This window comes from Lissotriton vulgaris, chromosome 10 (genome assembly GCF_964263255.1).
Source record: "Lissotriton vulgaris chromosome 10, aLisVul1.2, whole genome shotgun sequence".
In the NCBI taxonomy this organism is placed as follows: Eukaryota; Metazoa; Chordata; class Amphibia; order Caudata; family Salamandridae; genus Lissotriton; species Lissotriton vulgaris.
Genome location: NC_141698.1, coordinates 644162357 through 644176404, shown reverse-complemented (window position 1 = coordinate 644176404; position 14048 = coordinate 644162357).

Here is a 14048-nt window from a genome sequence, read left to right as displayed (position 1 = left end):
GTGTAGTTCAAGTATTAAAAAAGAATCAACAACATCAAGACGTCAACTATACCTTTCTTGTTGGAGGAAATGTACTAATAGACATATTATATGTTTGAATTGGCTGTGTGTGCACAAGATGTGTTCATAATTGTAGAAGCTCTGCTGACCTGGTTCTCTGGCTCTAGAGCAGCTCTTCTGACCTGGTTCTTATGCTCTAGAGCAGCTCTTCTGCCCTGGTTATCTGGCTCTAAAGCAGCCCTGCTGACCTGGTTCTCTGGCTCTAAAGCAGCTCTGCTGACTTGGTTCTCTGGCTCGCTTGAATCCTGATGGTGCAATGAGCAAGGGACTCACATCTGAGTATACCCTTCCACGCTTATGGTGGACAAAATGATTCAGAAAAGGGGGTGGTGATGAACAGAGTGTCTGAATTAAGCAGACCACTCTTACCCAGTCCAAAGATCAGGGCTTGATCCATCACCGTTTTTTAGCTCATTGCACCATCCCAGCTCAGAACCTGGCTACATGCAAATTAGTCTGTCCCTGGCCCAGTGCATCTGTAGCGATTGCGGGACCGAGAGGGCGAGGCGCAGGTCTGCCTTGTAAATTCCGTAGGTGGTATACGTGTGGGGATGTGTGCAGGAAGGGCCGGACAAACTACACTAACCAGCATTCCAAGGGGCAAGGCAGCGGAGTCATGGGACCTAGGTCATTTAAGCACCTCCCTTCCTCCTAGACGGTGCTTGTCAATCGATTCCGGAGGCTGTAGGAATGGCGGATGGTGTTCCCCGCCGGATTTCAGCAAGAAGACAGAAGAGCACCTAGAAGACGTAGCAGTCAAATCGTCCCGTTTTCTGCAATTCCGCGGACATCCGATAAGTACTGTGATAACGGAAGCGGGCTCGCTTTCGTTGTGAACTCTTGTGTTCCTGTTGCGCCTTAGATAGTTAGGGATACCGGTACAGAACTCTTGGCCTTACCTTGTTTATTTCCGAAGAGGTCTCTGTGGCGAACGCGTTCTGCAGTTGAGACGCGCATTGCTGCTATTCAGTGCACATCTCTCCAGAAAGGGATTCTGGGAGACGTAGTTCCGGTTGTGTTATCTATCGGAATACCGTGCATCAGAGACAGAGACTCTGTTCCTAGTCCGCTACTTTGTTTTGTTTTCAATTATCTTTCATGGACAATTGTCATGTTCGGCTCGTGCATTTAAACAGCCGGTACAGTATTTATTATTTTGTCCACTGCCTGCAACGGTTCAGAACTCCAGCAAAAAGGGACGTTATCCTTTATCCAGTTTCCGTCCTACCTGGACTATCATCAGGCTGTTTGTCCTGCAAGAGTGCCGTTGCATGTTCTTTCCAGCTTGGGTAGTGTGTGTTTCTGGTGAGTGTGGTGCAGAGAATTGGGGAAGTGTAATTCATAGACTCTTAGAGTGCAGTGATAACTTTGTGCTTTACTCTTCCTGACCAGGTGGGCTGCCTCTCTCTATTCTACGCCACCGTGTGACCAGACCCTGAGGGATCCCCAAGAATCATCATTACCCGTTTTTTATTTTATCGACTTACCCTTTCCCGGCTGGGTACGTGTTCTCACAGTGAGCGTTCATTTCGCTGTGTGATCCGTAGCTGGTAGGGAGTGGAGAACTTTGCATCTGAAGTCGTTTCTGCCGGACATCCTGAGCAAAGGTTAGTGGCGATTGTGTGCTTGCGCTGCTGCCAATCCACGACAGCATCATGGGAACAGGGCAGACCAGACTACCAAGCCAATCCTTATACTGGGAAGGAAACAAGCTTCCGGGGACCGGTTTCTGGCATTTCAGCCGTCTTCGGCCCGCTTGCTTGAATCCTGATGGTGCAATGAGCAAGGGACTCACATCTGAGTATACCCGTCCACGCTTATGGTGGACAAAATGATTCAGAAAAGGGGGTGGTGATGAACAGAGTGTCTGAATTAAGCAGACCACTCTTACCCAGTCCAAAGATCAGGGCTTGATCCATCACCGTTTTTTAGCTCACTGCACCATCCCAGCTCAGAATCTGGCTACATGCAAATTAGGCTGTCCCTGGCCCAGTGCATCATGGGAACAGGGCAGACCAGACTACCAAGCCAATTCTAATACTGGGAAGTGAACAAGCTTCCGGGGACCGGTTTCTGGCATTTCAGCCGTCTTCGGCCCGGCTTGCTTGAATCCTGATGGTGCAATGAGCAAGGGACTCACATTTGAGTATACCCTTCCACGCTTATGGTGCTCAGACATGCTCAGACATGAGTCCCTTGCTCACTGCACCACCAGGATTCAAGCAAGCCGGGCCGACGACGGCTGAAATGCCAGAAACTGGTCCCCGGAAGCTTGTCTCCTTTCCGGTGAAGAATTGGCTTAGTAGTTTGGTCTGCCCTGTTCCCATGAGGCACTGGGTCAGACTAATTTGCATATTGCCAGGTTCTGAACTGGGGTGATGCAGTGAGCTAAATAACGGTGATGGATCAAGCCCTGATCTCTTGATTGGGTAAGAGTGGTCTGCTTAATTCAGACACTCTGTTCATCACCACCCCCTTTTTGAATCGTTTTTGGCCACCACAAGTGTGGCAGGGTATACTCAGACATGAGTCCCTTGCTCACTGCACCACCAGGATTCAAGCAAGCCGGGCAGAGGACGGCTGAAATGCCAGAAACCGGTCCCCGGAAGCTTGTCTCCTTTCCGGTGAAGAATTGGCTTGGTAGTTTGGTCTGCCCTGTTCCCATGAGGCACTGGGTCAGACTAATTTGCATATAGCCAGGTTCTGAACTGGGGTGATGCAGTGAGCTAAATAACGGTGATGGATCAAGCCCTGATCTCTTGACTGGGTAAGAGTGGTCAGCTTAATTCAGACACTCTGTTCATCACCACCCCCTTTTTGAATCGTTTTTGGCCACCACACGTGTTTAGTCAAAGTAAATTACACTCCGACTCTTCAGGGCTGGAGATAAAACAAAATATGTACAATACTGACTATTCTAGCAAGAATATCAGTTACACAAAACATCCCTTAGGATGATTCAGTATGCATTACATAACGATTGGTGATGCAATAGAATATCTACCAAAAGGAAGAATATTTCCTGAAGGCTTGAGAATCTTACGTGAGCATGCTTAAAGGATGCAGAATGTGACATCCATATATTTCTTAGGTTTCCTTTTGCTCATAGGTTACATTTTATTTTTGCCACATTACATTTTTGTAATGTCCTGTTGTCCAGAATTAACATGCGCACAAATGTGCCACCCATGTGACATGGGAAATGATGCGAGAAAATTGTTGCGAGACACAAAGGGAAAAAGAGTGGATAATAAAAGAGATAGAACTACCACCTGTGCTCTTGTGTGCTGTGCACTGTACATCCTACAAAGTTGGCATGCCGGTACATACCTTCCTTATATTAAAAGCGAAAAGTGTAATTCCTGCATAAATATAAAGAAATATACAAAAAGATAATGGTAGAATCTCCATTACTATCCCTATGTGCTTCTATTGTTTCAAGTATACTTCAGTGAGATTAGTTTAGAGAAGCGCTTACCATCTGTAGAATATTCTGTTGATCGTGTAGATTGAGAATCTTTATCACTGCTCCGTGTTGAGCTTGCCCGTTGGAAAAACAGAGTGGAGAAATATGACCAACATTAGTCCCATCCTTCATTTGCACCAACAGGGGGTTCCTAGTTGCCCCTTCATGATTCACATATTGATCTGACCCTGTTGTATCCAGCTGATGTCACCACTGACCTCCAGAAATGACCACCCTATCCACCCAGGTATAAAAACGTTTCCTATAATCTCCAAACTCTATACAAGCAGTGGTCAAAGGCCATCATTTGGATTCTCCCCACAGTCTCTAGCCACTAGTCCTAAACTGGCTTGTTAGGCTTGCTATACTAAATCTTTAACGTATCATCCAATTCACTATATTCAACAAGAAATAAGCAAGCACTGGTACAGTGTCTAACCCTTATTCACTATCTGCTGACCATATCATTGAATGCCTGCATTGGCGTGCTTAAAATGTTAAGAAGGACCCCCGTAAGTGCCAAGATATGCTTCTCACCTGTTGCGGCGTAAAGTGTAAATCGGGCCTTAATAGGTGACCGGGGCGGATCAGGGCTATCCGTTCTGTTGTGGAATCTATACATAAATCACATAACACGAACCTGTCACGATATATGATAATCTTATATTCGGCACTAGATACAATGATAGTATTGGCACTTACTTGCGTGCCAAATGCCGTTCCCCTTTACAGTTATTCCTGTCGGCTTTCTCACGTACCTGCCGATCTGCCCAGCCGTAGATCCGGCGTCTCCCTCAATGGTGAAAAAAGTTTGCAGCGAGCACTACCCGCCGCGCATGCGTTTTAATGACATCCACCAGACAACGTTTTGCGGGATGCTAGAACGCTCACCTACTACCGCTGCGTCCCACTCGATGCAGCGGTAGTGTATCTACTCCGATCCTGTGTTTATGTCTGCCACTGGTTTACTAGCCCCTCCGATTCAATGTCCTTGCTCGTAACACTACGCTCTAATGAATGTATATTTTTGCCCGTGTTGTACCACTTTAGACGATAATACCTTCTCGCATGGGTAATCAGGTCGAAGCTCAAAGTTACTCCTGATATCCTACAATGGAACCCAGTGCGCCGTCTTATATCATAACTTTTCACTAGAACCCAATCTCACCCGCACTTTTCTCGTATCAATTCTACTGGTTCCCCTATCTGCACTCTCATGGTACTGTACTCTATTAGCGCAATCGATGACTCCTGCACTTAGACTGGAGAAACTGCAACACTCCAAAAGTGTTCACAGAAGTGCAGTAAAAAATATAACTACAAAAATATATTTAAAAAAAGGGGGTGTAGACCTGCGGGGGTGTAAATAACGGGTTCTAAGTCTAAACCGGACTATTTTCTAAACACATATTGCTTCCAAAAGAGGGAACTCCCGGCGGATGCTCAAGTGATATGTATGTTCCTGTGTAGTTCAAGTATTAAAAAAGAATCAACAACAACAAGACGTCAACTATACCTTTCTTGTTGGAGGAAATGTACTAATACACATATTATATGTTTGAATTGGCTGTGTGTGCACAAGATGTGTTCATAATTGTAGAAGCTCTGCTGACCTGGTTCTCTGGCTCTAGAGCAGCTCTTCTGACCTGGTTCTTATGCTCTAGAGCAGCTCTTCTGCCCTGGTTATCTGGCTCTAAAGCAGCCCTGCTGACCTGGTTCTCTGGCTCTAAAGCAGCTCTGCTGACTTGGTTCTCTGGCTCTACAGCAGCTCTGCTGACCTGGTTCTCTGACTCTAGAGCAGCTCTGCTGTACTAGTTCTTATGCTCTAGAGCAGCTCTGATGATCTGGTTCTCTGGCTCTACAACAGCTCTGCTGACATGGTTCTCTGGCTCTAAAGCAGTTCCGCTGACCCAGTTCTATGGCTCAAAAGCAGTTCTGCTGACCTGGTTCTCTGGCTCTAGAGCAGCTCTATTCACCTGGTGCCTTGGCTCTAAAGCAGCTCTGCTGACCTGGTTCTCTCCCTCTAAAGCAGCTCTGCTGACTTGGTTCTCTCGCTCTAAAGCAGCTCTACTCATCTGGTTTCTCTGGCTCTACAGTACCTCTGCTGACCTGGTTCTCTGGCTCTAGAGCAGCTCTGCTCACCTGGTTCTTAGGCTCCAGAGAAGCTCTGCTGACCTAGTTTGTAGGCTCTAGAGCAGCTCTGCTGACCTATTCTCTAGCTCTAAAGCAGCTCTGCAGACCTGGTTCTCTGGCTCTAAAGCAGCTCTGCTGATCTGGTTTTCTGGCTCTAGAGCAGCTCTGCTGACCAGGTTATCTGGCTCTAAATCAACTCAGCTGACCTGGTTCTCTCCCTCTAAATAAACCCAGCTGACATTTTTCTCTGCCTCTAGAGCAGCACTGCTGACCTGGTTCCCTGGCTCTAAAGCAGCTCTGCTGATTTGGTTCCCTGGCTCTAGAGAAGATCTGCTGACCTGGTTCTCTGGATCTAAAGCAGCTCTGCTGACCCGGTTTCTCTGGCCCTACAGCAGCTCTGCTGACCTGGTTCTCTGGCTCTACAACAGCTCTGCTGACCTTGTTCTCTGGCTCTAAAGCAGCTCAGCTGACCCGGCTCTATGGCTCTAAAGCAGTTCTGCTGACCTGGTTCTCTGGCTCTAGAGCAGCTCTGCTGACCTGGTTGTCTCACTCTAAAGCAGCTTTACTGACCTGGTTTCCCTGTCTCTACAGTAGCTCTACTGACCTGGTTCTCTGGCTCTAGAACAGCTCTGCTGACCTGGTTCCTAGGCTCTAGAGCAGCTCTGCTGACCTGTTCTCTAGCTCTAAAGAAGCTCTGCTGACCTGGGGCCTTGGCTCTAAAGCAGCTCTGCTGACCTGGTGCCTTGGCTCTAAAGCAGCTCTGCTGACCTGGTTGTCTCACTCTAAAGCAGCTCTACTGACCTGGTTTCCCAGTCTCTACAGTAGCTCTACTGACCTGGTTCTCTGGCTCTAGAACAGCTCTGCTGACCTGGTTCCTAGGCTCTAGAGCAGCTCTGCTGATCTGTTTTCTAGCTCTAAAGCAGCTCTGCTGACCTGGTTCTGTGGCTCCAAAGCAGCTCGCCTGACCTGGTTCTCTGGCTCTAGAGCAGCTCTGCTGACCTGGTTATCTGGCTCTAAAGCAGCTCAGATGACCTGGTTCTCTCCCTCTAAATAAGCTCTGCTGACATTTTTCTCTGCCTCTAGATCAGCTCTGCTGACCTGGTTCTATAGCTTTAAAGCAGCTCTGCTGACCTGGTTCTCTGACTCTCAAGCAGCTCTGCTGACCTGGTTCTCTCCCTCTAAAGCAGCTCTGTTGACCTGGTTTCCCTGGCTCTAGAGCAGCTCTGCTGACCTGGTTACTCTGGCTCTAAAGCAGCTCTGCTGACCTGGTTCTATGGCTCTAAAACAGCTCTGCTGACCTGGTTCTCTCGCTCTAAAGAGCTCTGCTGACCTGGTTCTCAGGCTCTAAGGCAGTTCTGCCTACCTTGTTCCCTGCCTCTAGAGCAGCTCTGATGACCTGGTTCTATGGCTCTAAAGCAGCTCTGCTGACCTGGTTCTCTTGCTCTAATGCAGTTCTGCTGACCTGGTTCATTCCATCTAAAGCAGTTCTGCTGACCTGGTTTCTCTGGCTCTAACGCAGTTCTGCTGACCTGGTTCTCTCCCTCTAAAGCAGTTCTGCTGACCTGGTTTCCCTGTATCTACAGTAGCTCTGCTGACCTGGTTCTTCGGCTCTAGAACAGCTCTGGTGACCTGGTTCTTAGGCTCTAGAGCAGCTCTGCTGACCTGTTCTCTCTAAAGCAGCTCTGCTGACCGTGTTCTCTGGCTCTAAAGCAGCTCTGCTGACCCGGTTCTCTGAATCTAAAGCAACTCAGCTGACCTGGTTCTCTCCCTCTAAAAAACCCTAGCTGCCTTTTTACTCTGCCTCTAGAGCAGCTCTGCTGACCTGGTTCTCCGGCTTTAGAGCAGCTCTGCTGACCTGGTTCTTATGCTCTGGAGCCGCTCTTCTGACCTGGTTCTCTGGCTCTAAAGCAGCTCTGCTGACTTGGTTCCCTGGCTCTAGAGAAGATCTGCTGACCTGGTTCTCTCGATTTAAAGCAGCTCTGCTGACCCGGTTTCTCTGGCTCTACAGCAGCTCTGCTGACCTGGTTCTCTGGCTCTACAACAGCTCTGCTGACCTGGTTCTCTGGCTCTAAAGCAGCTCAGCTGTTCCGGCTCTATGGCTCTAAAGCTGTTCTGCTGACCTGGTTCTCTGGCTCTAGAGCAGCTCTGCTGACCTGGTGCCTTGGCTCTAAAGCAGCTCTGCTGACCTGGTTTTCTCTCTCTAAAGCAGCTCTGCTGACCAAGTTCTCTCACTCTAAAGCAGCTCTACTGACCTGGTTTCCCTGGCTCTACAGTAGCTCTACTGGCCTGGTTCTCTGGCTCTAGAGCAGCTCTGCTGACCTGGTTCCTAGGCTCAAGAGCATCTCTGCTGACATGTTCTCTAGCTCTAAAGCAGCTCTGCTGACCTGGTTCTCTGGCTCTAGAGCAGCTCTGCTGACCTGGTTATCTGGCTCTAAAGCAGCTCAGATGACTTGGTTCTCTCCCTCTAAATAAGCTCTGCTGACCTTTTTCTCTCCCTCTAGATCAGCTCTGCTGACCGGGTTCTATGGCTCTAAAGCAGCTCTGCTGCCCTAGTTCTCTGGCTCTAAAGCAGCTCTGCTGACGTGGTTCTCTCCCTCTAAAGTAGCTCTGTTGACCTGGTTTCCCTGGCTTTAGAGCAGCTCTTCTGACCTGGTTACTCTGGCTCTAAAGTAGCTTTGCTGACCTGGTTCTATGGCTCTAAAGCAGCTCTGCTGACCTGGTTCTCTCGCTCTGGAGCAGCTCTGCTGACATGGTTCTCAGGCTCTAAAGCAGCTCTGCTGACCAATTTCTCTCCCTCTAAAGAGCTCTGATGACCTGGATCTCTGGGTCTAAAGCAGTTCTGCTTACCTGGTTCCCTGCCTCTAGAGCAGCTCTGATGACCTAGTTCTATGGCTCTAAAGCAGCTCTGCTGACCTGGTTCTCTTGCTCTAACACAGTTCTGCTGACCTGGTTCTTTCCCTCTAAAGCAGTTCTGCTGACCTGGTTTCTCTGGCTCTAACGCAGTTCTGCTGACCTGGTTCTCTCCCTCTAAAGCAGTTCTGCTGACCTGGTTTCCCTGGATCTACAGTAGCTCTGCTGACCTGGTTCTATGGCTCTAGAACTGCTCTGCTGACCTGGTTCTAAGGCTCTAGAGAAGCTCTGCTGACCTGTTCTCTAGTTCTAAAGCAGCTCTGCTGACCTTGTTCTCTGGCTCCAAAGCAGCTCTGCTGACCTGGTTCTCTGGCTCTAGAGCAGCTCTGCTGACCTGGTTATCTGGCTCTAAAGCAGCTCAGATGACCTGGTTCTCTCCCTCTAAATAAGCTCTGCTGACTTGGTTCTCTGGCTCTACAGCAGCTCTGCTGACCTGGTTCTCTGACTCTAGAGCAGCTCTGCTGTACTAGTTCTTATGCTCTAGAGCAGCTCTGAAGATCTGGTTCTCTGGCTCTACAACAGCTCTGCTGACATGGTTCTCTGGCTTTAAAGCAGTTCCACTGACCCAGTTCTATGGCTCCAAAGCAGTTCTGCTGACCTGGTTCTCTGGCTCTAGAGCAGCTCTGTTGACCTGGTGCCTTGGCTCTAAAGCAGCTCTGCTGACCTGGTTCTCTCCCTCTAAAGCAGCTCTGCTGACTTGGTTCTCTCGCTCTAAAGCAGCTCTACTTATCTGGTTTCTCTGGCTCTACAGTAGCTCTGCTGACCTGGTTCTCTGGCTCTAGAGCAGCTCTGCTCACCTGGTTCTTAGGCTCCAGAGAAGCTCTGCTGACCTAGTTTTTAGGCTCTAGAGCAGCTCTGCTGACCTATTCTCTAGCTCTAAAGCAGCTCTGCAGACCTGGTTCTCTGGCTCTAAAGCAGCTCTGCTGATCTGGTTTTCTGGCTCTAGAGCAGCTCTGCTGACCAGGTTATCTGGCTCTAAATCAACTCAGCTGACCTGGTTCTCTCCCTCTAAATAAACCCAGCTGACATTTTTCTCTGCCTCTAGAGCATCTCTGCTGACCTGGTGCTCTGGCTCTAAAGCAGCTCTGCTGATTTGGTTCCCTGGCTCTAGAGAAGATCTGCTGACCTGGTTCTCTGGATCTAAAGCAGCTCTGCTGACCCGGTTTCTCTGGCCCTACAACAGCTCTGCTGACCTGGTTCTCTGGCTCTACAACAGCTCTGCTGACCTGGTTCTCTGGCTCTAAAGCAGCTCAGCTGACCCGGCTCTATGGCTCTAAAGCAGTTCTGCTGACCTGGTTCTCTGGCTCTTGAGCAGCTCTGCTGACCTGGTTGTCTCACTCTAAAGCAGCTCTACTGACCTGGTTTCCCTGTCTCTACAGTAGCTCTACTGACCTGGTTCTCTGGCTCTAGAACAGCTCTGCTGACCTGGTTCCTAGGCTCTAGAGCAGCTCTGCTGACCTGTTCTCTAGCTCTAAAGAAGCTCTGCTGACCTGGGGCCTTGGCTCTAAAGCAGCTCTGCTGACCTGGTGCCTTGGCTCTAAAGCAGCTCTGCTGACCTGGTTGTCTCACTCTAAAGCAGCTCTACTGACCTGGTTTCCCAGTCTCTACAGTAGCTCTACTGACCTGGTTCTCTGGCTCTAGAACAGCTCTGCTGACCTGGTTCCTAGGCTCTAGAGCAGCTCTGCTGATCTGTTCTCTAGCTCTAAAGCAGCTCTGCTGACCTGGTTCTGTGGCTCCAAAGCAGCTCGCCTGACCTGGTTCTCTGGCTCTAGAGCAGCTCTGCTGACCTGGTTATCTGGCTCTAAAGCAGCTCAGATGACCTGGTTCTCTCCCTCTAAATAAGCTCTGCTGACATTTTTCTCTGCCTCTAGATCAGCTCTGCTGACCTGGTTCTATGGCTTTAAAGCAGCTCTGCTGACCTGGTTCTCTGACTCTCAAGCAGCTCTGCTGACCTGGTTCTCTCCCTCTAAAGCAGCTCTGTTGACCTGGTTTCCCTGGCTCTAGAGCAGCTCTGCTGACCTAGTTACTCTGGCTCTAAAGCAGCTCTGCTGACCTGGTTCTATGGCTCTAAAACAGCTCTGCTGACCTGGTTCTCTCGCTCTAAAGAGCTCTGCTGACCTGGTTCTCAGGCTCTAAAGCAGTTCTGCCTACCTTGTTCCCTGCCTCTAGAGCAGCTCTGATGACCTGGTTCTATGGCTCTAAAGCAGCTCTGCTGACCTGGTTCTCTTGCTCTAATGCAGTTCTGCTGACCTGGTTCTTTCCATCTAAAGCAGTTCTGCTGACCTGGTTTCTCTGGCTCTAACGCAGTTCTGCTGACCTGGTTCTCTCCCTCTAAAGCAGTTCTGCTGACCTGGTTTCCCTGTATCTACAGTAGCTCTGCTGACCTGGTTCTTCGTCTCTAGAACAGCTCTGCTGACCTGGTTCTTAGGCTCTAGAGCAGCTCTGCTGACCTGTTCTCTCTAAAGCAGCTCTGCTGACCTTGTTCTCTGGCTCTAAAGCAGCTCTGCTGACCCGGTTCTCTGAATCTAAAGCAACTCAGCTGACCTGGTTCTCTCCCTCTAAATAACCCCAGCTGACCTTTTACTCTGCCTCTAGAGCAGCTCTGCTGACCTGGTTCTCCGGCTTTAGAGCAGCTCTGCTGACCTGGTTCTTATGCTCTGGAGCCGCTCTTCTGACCTGGTTCTCTGGCTCTAAAGCAGCTCTGCTGACTTGGTTCCCTGGCTCTAGAGAAGATCTGCTGACCTGGTTCTCTCGATTTAAAGCAGCTCTGCTGACCCGGTTTCTCTGGCTCTACAGCAGCTTTGCTGACCTGGTTCTTTGGCTCTACAACAGCTCTGCTGACCTGGTTCTCTGGCTCTAAAGCAGCTCAGCTGTTCCGGCTCTATGGCTCTAAAGCTGTTCTGCTGACCTGGTTCTCTGGCTCTAGAGCAGCTCTGCTGACCTGGTGCCTTGGCTCTAAAGCAGCTCTGCTGACCTGGTTTTCTCTCTCTAAAGCAGCTCTGCTGACCAAGTTCTCTCACTCTAAAGCAGCTCTACTGACCTGGTTTCCCTGGCTCTACAGTAGCTCTACTGGCCTGGTTCTCTGGCTCTAGAGCAGCTCTGCTGACCTGGTTCCTAGGCTCAAGAGCATCTCTGCTGACATGTTCTCTAGCTCTAAAGCAGCTCTGCTGACCTGGTTCTCTGGCTCTAGAGCAGCTCTGCTGACCTGGTTATCTGGCTCTAAAGCAGCTCAGATGACCTGGTTCTCTCCCTCTAAATAAGCTCTGCTGACCTTTTTCTCTCCCTCTAGATCAGCTCTGCTGACCGGGTTCTATGGCTCTAAAGCAGCTCTGCTGACCTGGTTCTCTGGCTCTAAAGCAGCTCTGCTGACCTGGTTCTCTCCCTCTAAAGTAGCTCTGTTGACCTGGTTTCCCTGGCTTTAGAGCAGCTCTTCTGACCTGGTTACTCTGGCTCTAAAGTAGCTTTGCTGACCTGGTTCTATGGCTCTAAAGCAGCTCTGCTGACCTGGTTCTCTCGCTCTGGAGCAGCTCTGCTGACATGGTTCTCAGGCTCTAAAGCAGCTCTGCTGACCAATTTCTCTCCCTCTAAAGAGCTCTGATGACCTGGATCTCTGGGTCTAAAGCAGTTCTGCTTACCTGGATCCCTGCCTCTAGAGCAGCTCTGATGACCTAGTTCTATGGCTCTAAAGCAGCTCTGCTGACCTGGTTCTCTTGCTCTAATGCAGTTCTGCTGACCTGGTTCTTTCCCTCTAAAGCAGTTCTGCTGACCTGGTTTCTCTGGCTCTAACGCAGTTCTGCTGACCTGGTTCTCTCCCTCTAAAGCAGTTCTGCTGACCTGGTTTCCCTGGATCTACAGTAGCTCTGCTGACCTGGTTCTATGGCTCTAGAACTGCTCTGCTGACCTGGTTCTAAGGCTCTAGAGCAGCTCTGCTGACCTGTTCTCTAGTTCTAGAGCAGCTCTGCTGACCTTGTTCTCTGGCTCCAAAGCAGCTCTGCTGACCTGGTTCTCTGGCTCTAGAGCAGCTCTGCTGACCTGGTTATCTGGCTCTAAAGCAGCTCAGATGACCTGGTTCTCTCCCTCTAAATAAGCTCTGCTGACCTTTTTCTCTGCCTCTAGAGCAGCTCGGCTGACCTGGTTCTATGGCTCTAAAGCAGCTCTGCTGACCTGGTTCTCTGGCTCTAAAGCAGCACTGCTGACCTGGTTCTCTCCCTATAAAGCAGCTCTGCTGACCTGGTTTCTCTGGCTCTAGAGCAGCTCTGCTGACCTGGTTCTCTGGCTCCAAAGCAGCTCTGCTGACCTAGTTCTATGGCTCCATAGCAGCTCTGCTGACCTGGTTCTCTGACTCTAGAGCAGCTCTTCTGACATGGTTCTCAGGCTCTAAAGCAGCTCTACTGACAAATTTCTCTACCTCTAAAGGGCTCAGCTGACCTGGATCTCTGGCTCTAAAGCAGTTCTGCTTACCTGGTTCCCTGCCTCCAGAGCAGCTCTGATGACCTAGTTCTATGGCTCTAAAGCAGCTCTGCTCACCTGGTTCTCTTGCTCTAACGCAGTTCTGCTGACCTGTTTCTCTCCCTCTAAAGCAGTTCTGCTGACCTGGTTTCTCTGGCTCAACAGCAGCTCTGCTGACCTGGTTCTCGGCCTCTAGAGCAGCTCTGCTGACCTGGGTCTCTAGCTCTAGAGCAGCTCTGCTGACCTGGGTCTCAGTTTCTAGAGCAGCTCTGCTGACCTGCTTCCTAGGCCCCAGAGCAGCTCTGCTGACCTGGTTCTCTGGCTCTACAATGGCTCTGTTGACCTGGTTTCTCTGGCTCTACAGCAGCTCTGCTGACCTGGTTCTCTGCGCTCACGATGCATGCACCCGACTTTGTGAAAAATATTTTAAAATTATATGTTTATTATAAATACAAATATATTATTTTTATGAATATCTTATATATTCACTTGCCCTAATATGTATATTAAAGACACATACATATCATTTTAGAACATAAATATTTTTTCCAGGAGTCGCGCACCCAGCGTGCCTCAACATGTATATTATGTCACGCAGGACCCACCACCCCACAAGCGTCTTGTACCGTAATGCGCATGTGTCGTGAATGCGTTGGAGCAGGAGTCGCGGTCTGGTCGCATACCATTCGCGCACTTCACGTAATATGAAATGTATATTATGTAACTGAAAAACACACATCTGTCATACACCGTGCGTGGATCATTAAGGACTTTTCTAAAATGGCAGCTAGATTCCACGCACCCACCGTGATGTGTATGATTTGAGTGCGCGCCTCAGAAAAAAATTTGGGCAAACATTGTTTTTAAAAGAAAATAATATAAATATATTTTAAAAAAAAGAAAAATAATCAATATTTCAGTTTGAATGTATTTAAGATTTTTTTTGCAATTTTCTGAAAAATATATAATGTTATTTAATGAATAAAATATTTATAAATAAACAGTTAAAAAACTGTAGAAAATCAGGACA